The sequence below is a fragment of the Hevea brasiliensis genome, chromosome 12 (genome assembly GCF_030052815.1).
Source record: "Hevea brasiliensis isolate MT/VB/25A 57/8 chromosome 12, ASM3005281v1, whole genome shotgun sequence".
Taxonomy (NCBI): domain Eukaryota; kingdom Viridiplantae; phylum Streptophyta; class Magnoliopsida; order Malpighiales; family Euphorbiaceae; genus Hevea; species Hevea brasiliensis.
This window is the reverse complement of record NC_079504.1, coordinates 21,442,986-21,450,330: the sequence shown is the minus strand read 5'-3', so window position 1 is coordinate 21,450,330 and position 7,345 is coordinate 21,442,986. Positions and strand designations below refer to the sequence as shown.

At 34.6% G+C, this 7,345-nt stretch overlaps 1 pseudogene; it reads right to left on the bottom strand.

Moving 5' to 3' along the window:
• Positions 1-1,880: 1,880 nt before the first annotated feature.
• On the bottom strand, positions 1,881-7,013 carry LOC131171356 (disease resistance protein RPV1-like; annotated as a pseudogene).
• Positions 7,014-7,345: the final 332 nt, after the last annotated feature.

Genomic DNA, 7,345 nt, shown 5'->3' with positions numbered 1-7,345 from the left:
ATTATTTTTCATTGTTTGTGGTTTTTGTCATCTTAATGGCTACAGATTTAAGGACTCCTAGCAAAAGCATCATCTCCATCGCTCCCACACTAGGAAGAGACCCACCTGCGACAATAATGACTCAAAATCTGACTACACCCACGATTCCATCTGGTGCCCCGTTTCACCACATAACATTATCATCCTAGATCAGCAAAACCTGTTTCAAGGCACGACACCAAAGCATATGTACCAACGCATCCAGAAGATGGAGATTCAAATCGCTTTCCTCAAAGAATTGATATGGGGGACCAGTGCTCCATTAGGGACACCTATCCCAAAAGCAGGAAAAGTCATAAGAACACTTTCCATGGGGGTAGATACAGCTAAAACTAAAGAAACCAAATAGAAGATCACTCAGTGGACAAACAATTTAGGAAGAAAAAACTAGCAGATCACGGTGAGCAAACAAGAAGAACAATATGATGAATCACTAGGACCAAAGGTGAATTGGGGATTGGTAAAAGCAGTATAAAGGTATCAGAAATAGATGGAGGAGAAAAACTTTGGGTTGGGAGATGAGTCTCCATTTTTCGGGTCAATCTTGGCTGAATAATTTCCACCAAAATTCAAATTGCCTATGTTAGATAAGTATAATGGAACAACGGACCAGAGGAGCTATGTGGCGAACTTCAGAACAAACACGTTAGCATATTTCTGCTATACGTTAGCACCTTTCTATTCCACGTCAATATCTCTTAATGGAGAGAATACAGAAAGTTATCTTTTACTAACGGTGCGAATCTCAGGGTATCATTTTGTCACAAAATGAATCACAAATTCTGAAATAAAAATGAGTAAAAACACAAAGTTTTTTTTTTTAATTTTCCCTAATCTTTAATACCAAGGAATTAGAACTAATGATTATCTTTAAGACTAAAAGTACAAATTATTATTATTATTATTATTATTATTATTATTATTATTATTATTATTATTATTATTATTATTATTATTATTATTATAAAACAAGTGTATATAAAGTAATCAATCAAAAATATCCTAAAAACAGTTACATATTTAGTCAATCAATCGTTTTTATTTCCTATCACTTATTTATTATTTTTTTTTTCTAAAATTCGAGTAAACAAGATGATAAATGTACCTCAACCTCTCAAAGAGTTGACATGAAATTAATAAATAAGGTGCATTTAGTATGAACTCAGTTTTATATAACGAGTTTATTAATTGTTAGTTTAAATAATTGTATTTGTTAGTTTAAATATTTATATTAAAATGAGTGTAAAATTAATTAAGATATATAATTAATATCAAATATTAGTATAAATATTGAATGTAATTATTATTAAATTTATTATATATATATATATATATATATGATAACACTCAACAGCCGCCTCCGTCTCAACATCACTTTGACTGTGCCATGTTCATCCTTTACTTGTAGCTGCCCGCTAGTTTTCAAAAGCAATCTGCCGGCGGGCCATAGAAATTAGAACAAATTAGATTTTCAAGAGATAAGGACCAGTTTATCGGTTCTACATCCACGTCACGATTCTAGCCCCACGGGATACTTGTTGAATAACATTATAATAATAATAATAATAATAATAATAATAATAATAATAATAATAATAATAACAACAAGTAGAATTCAATTAAAACCTTAATTGTATCTACCAAACCCATCACCTTTTAACATCCAAACACGGATCATACCCAATGAACATATGATGCTTCCTCAAATTTCTTGAACCATACCAACAGCTGAAATAACTATATAGATCATTGCTGTCTCCAGATTCATTTTTGAAATGGTATCTACATTTCACTTGGAAACCAGAGTCGTCTATATGGAGTTTGTTGAATGCTATAACACAACAGAGAATGAAACCCAGTAACTCGCTATTGGCCCAATGTGAAGGCAGCTGGATTGTTGTGGAAAATCCTACATTTTGATGGCTAAACCACTTTGAAATTTCAGATCCAGAGAAGCATAAACAAGATTCCCTTGCCACCACAGAAGGTATCTGCACCATGACTTCTAATTAACAAGGAATCTGATCAGTAAAGAAAAAGAAAAAATAGATGAGGGAGACAGAAATAGACCTGATTGCACAGCCTTTTGGAATAACAATGAATTTTTGTTAGTGCATATGCCATGATACGCTTCTTTGCCAAATTATTCAACTGGTAACAATTAGTGAAAAGGAATTCAAAAATGTTTCCTTCCACTCCAGTTGATTTACTAGTTACAGAACGCAGAGAAATGCAATTTTCTGCATCTAATTTTGTCAGCCGCGGTGGAAGTGCAGGTATTAATCTTAGCTGCAGGCAATCTCTTAAGCCGAGGTACTCCAGGTTTTCGAGCTGAAGGATGTTTTGAGGTATCTCTGAAAATAAGTTTCCACTTAGATCTAATGCTTCTAGTGAGAATAAGAAGCCAATAGCATTAGGCACATTCAATATGCTGCAATCATTTAGATATAGCTTACGCAGAACCTCAAATCTATCCACTGGAATTCTGCGATGGCCATTGACAATGGAAAAAGTCTTTCCCAAGTAGAGACACCAAGTTTTTCCCAGATAGAGACACCACTCAATTTAAGATTTTTGCAGTTTCTCAGTTGCAAGATAGAAAGACCACACAAATTTTTCATTGGTGAGGACACGTTTCTTATCGCTGTTCCATCTAAGTGAAGAAATCTCAATGAATCCCTGTCACACGAAATTTCTGGAAACTCTCAAATCTGGAGCAGCCTGAGAGATTAAGCCTTCGCAAATATTTCAACTTACAAAAACTACTCGGAAGAATATGAAATCTTGTGCAGTTTTGCAGGCCTAGTTCCTCAAGTTCAAAGCAATACTCTATTGATGAGGGAATTTCTTCGACCTTTGTCCCATCTAAAAGCAACTTCTTTATATTACTCGAAACCTCTGGAAACCTAGTGATTCTTGTGCACCCAGAAAGAATAAGCTTTTCAAAAGATGCCAACTTAGAAACATCACAAGGAAGATTCTTGAGCCTTTTGCAGTTTGTAAGATCCAAGCAAGAGAGTCTAGAGAGACTACCAATTGAAGAGGGAATTTCTTCTATTGCAGTTTCACTAAGTACAAGAATCTCACTTTCCCTGAAATATTTGGAATCCTGGTGACATCAGAGCAGCCAGAGAGATTAATAGTCACAAGGGATTTCAATAAACAAATGCTTTCTAGAAGATTGCTGATTCTTTTGCAATCCTTCAAATCCAATGTTATGAGATCACTGAGATGCCCAGTTGATTTGGGAAGTTCTTCTATTGCAGTCCCTTTTAAGTTTAAATACACTATGTTCTTTGCAATCTCTGGACACTTCATAAGATTTGAACAGTCAGAAAAGTTAGGAGTCTTAAGCGATCTCAGATTAATAACACTAGGAAAGATCTCAAGGCTTGTGCAGTATCTCATATTCAAATCACCGAGCTTCTCTAAAGACTGAATAGATGAGGGAACTTCTACCAAGTTAGTACAGTATTCAAAATTCACTCTCTCGAGAATCTTAGCCAGAGAGAGGTCAGGCACTGTAGATAAGTGCTCAGAATTGCAAAGGTTAATCTCTTTTAAACTCGCAAGATTCAGCAAAAACAATATAATAGGATACAACAATAGGCACATGCCCAAACTAAAATGCATTTTCAAAAGGAAATGACGGAAGAAAGGGAATCAAGAAAATAATGCAACATACCTGTACTCCTGTCCATAACTGTCTAGCATTGCTGTAAGCCAGGTTAAGTTCAACAAGGTTCTCTGCCTGGAAATTGGATGGCAAAGAGCTCAGAGGGCATCCATTCCAATGGAGATACCTCAACTTATCAGAAAGGAACTCAAGGGCACGAGGAAGGTGCAGTTTACAGTTATTTCTAATTGTAAAATTGTAGATTTTGAGCAATCTAAGGTTATACATCCTCAAAAAGGCTGTTGAAATCAAGTCCACTTCTCCTATTTGAGATGTGTCTAACCATATCCCTTCAACCCTTTCAGTTCCCTGAAGATCACAGATAAGTATAAATAAAGCACAGGTTACCCCAATATATTAAGCTTACTTTGATAAACACATAAATAGAAACACATGTAAGTATAAAAACATGTGGAATGCATATGGCTCTCACCAGATTTTTGGTTAACACTTGACAGACATCACAAGATCTCCACAATCTACCGCGTTTTCCCAGCCCCTTAATAGATTCTTGGCGAACAATTTCATGAGCCATTTGCTGCAACAATTCATGCATTTTCAACTTGTTATGAAGGACAGTGACAAGGCATTTATCAACAAGAACAGTAATTCCAATTCCTGCTGAGAAACCACAACCATCTAGTATTCCCTCTACGAAGTCAATTTGCTGCCCCCTAAAAAAACATGCAACATCAAGAAATATACTTTTCTCTTCATCATCTAGCACTTCAAAACTTATTCTCAACACATGAAAAATTCTAGGCTGAGGAATTTTTCCAAGTTTATATAGTGCACTTTCCCAATATTGTTCTGTTCTGCCAAACAGAAAAGAACCAATAACTTTAATTGCCAAGGGGTTGCCATGAGCGTATTTAACAGCTCTATTTGATAGCTCCATTCTATCTTTCCTTGGATACTTCTCCTTAAAAGCATTCAAACTGAACAAATGCAGAGCATCATCATCATTCAATCCCTCAACTTTATATATATATACTTCATCAACTCCTTTCATAAGAACATGCCTGTCTGTAGATGTCACAATAACTCTACTTCCCAAACCAAAATTGCATCTTCCAATTACGAATTCTAATTGATCTAAATCATTCACGTCATCAAGAACAAGCAAAACCTTTTTGCGCTGGAGCCTATCCTTAATGGAAATGGATCCTATGTTGGGAGTGGTAATATGTAGATGTTCATCATCCAGTATTTCAGAAATGAGTTTTTCTCTTAAACAAACAAGCCCACCAAATTGCTTTGATTCTTCCTTAACATTTTCAAGAAAGCAGCAAGCTTCAAATTGACTTGAGAGTGTATTGAAAATAGCTCCAGCAATAGTCGTTTTACCTATGCCACCCATTCCCTAAATTCCCACAATTCGAACTTTTGATGATCCATTCTGTAGTAAATCTATAATCTCTGTAATGCGTGAGTCAATTCCAATCAGGCCCTTTAAGTCTCTTGAGGGTGCATGATTCAATTTCTTCAAAACATGTTCCACAATTTCTTTCACAAGTTTAGCCTCAGACCTAATGATGAATAAAAAGTATTGAGACAACCAAAGAGTTATGTTACAGCAACATTTTCCTTCAAGCCGTGCATTTTTATAACAAAACGATCCAAATAAATAAAAAAAATCCTAATACTTAACATCTTGCAAAACAATTTATGTTTCGTTTTCAATCTTCTATAGACAAAAGATTGTTAACCCTTTGTTATTGTTTAGGTTACTGCATAGCTAATTATGTCAACAGACAGGTCCAAAAAATAAAAAATAAAAAAAAGAGACAATTTAATTAAAAAAAAAGGGTTTCCAGCTTAAACATTTAGGCAGGAGAGCCAACTACAGACCCATATATATCTGAGCAACATAAAATTAGTGCTATGGCTTAACTTAATATGCAATGAAATTTTGTTTGGTCAAACCCTAGCTTTCCATTTCCATGTTTAAGTTTTGCAATCAAATGTGTAGTTCTAATTCTAAATTTTACTAGCAAAAGCTTTTTTTAAATGAGTATAAATAATATATTATCTGCTATTGTAATTAATTATCAATTGCAAAGATTTTTTTTTTCACCTGTTCTCAATGTTCCCTTATGAGACCTTAAACAAAAAATAAAAGTAATATATACATACCTGATCACTCGGGAATCCCATCCAGATATACCAGCTGCTTTCAACAAGTTAGCCTTCCACCTGGGCACCTTTTCTACTTTCTCCTTAAAGTTCTTCTCAAGCTCAGTAAGTGCATCTGCAAAAGACCCAATTTGTTCTTCTACATTGGATGGATCTACATGGTAGAAAATTGGTAAAACAATCAGTCCATAAGTTTCCTTGCATTCAAGTATTTTCACCATTTCATCCAAACACCAAGGAGAAGATGCATAGTTTTTTGAGAAAATGATTATAGAAATCATTGATTCTTCAATTGTTCTCAAAAGTGCCGGTGTTATTTCTTCCCCTCTGCAAGGTTATTGTCTATGAAGGTTTTGATTTTTCTACCACATAAAGCTTCATATAGATGGCTAGTAAAATTATCACGGGTGTCCTCTCCTCTGAAGCTGAGAAAGACATCATACTTCCATTTATGTGCAGTGGAAGAAGTTGCCATAATGAACAGTTACAATGGTGTTCGTAGCAAAATCACTTCAGAATAGAAATCAATAAAGGCTCCCTCTTTTCCTGGTGAAGAAAAAAAGGAATCATCATCAACGAATGTTACAAGATTGAAACAATGAACTTGTTTAGTGTAAGTGAATGAATTTCAAAAAAAAATTATGACCAATTCACACAGCATGTTTGGTATGCAAAAGTTCATTTGGAATTCCACGTTCTATTTCTTTGAGCATGCAAACTGGGGAGAGGACTCAAAACTAAGTCTACCTGGTGAGTTATTGTTAACATAAATGTTTTAGCCTTAGATTTACCCAATGGTTGAGCTTTAGATCAAAGGAAAATTACATACCAAACTAATTTTATTTTCTTTATGATTTTTTTATCATCACATGCATGAGTTGTTTAGAAAAATCAAATTACCTTTCTAAGCATAGAATAAAAGTTTTGACTTACAATGAAACGACGGAAACCATGACAAAAATTTCTGTTTCGATCAGCTAATAGTGAGAACCAAATAGAGAGAGTCCATCAAAAGACTCCATCATCTCAGTTGAATCGTAGATGCAGAGAGATGACGACGACAACAAGTGATAAAGACTTTTGCCTTGGTTCCTTTAGGTATTACTTCTTCCTTGATCTTTGTTTTAGGGCCTCTGTTTCCTGCTTAGGTAGTATTCTTCCTCGATCTGTGATGGGTTTCCTCACAGCAGATGCCGTGGTAGTAACTTTCTATAGAGAATAAAATCTTAAATTGAATAAATTCCAGCAATCCTCTAGCAAGACTTCAAGAAGGAACCAAGCAAGAAAATTCCTGGAAGCTAAACAATCATGAGGATGAAGCATGGAATCATAAATGAAGGAAATTTTGATAAGTGCATAATTTATTAATTTTACTTCCATCACATTTAATGTTTCTTGGGTATCATTATGCCTAATTCAGTTGATTAACGTATAATTATCTATTAGGCATATGTTTAGAGAGTTGTTGAAATAATTATGTTAAATGGAGAAATT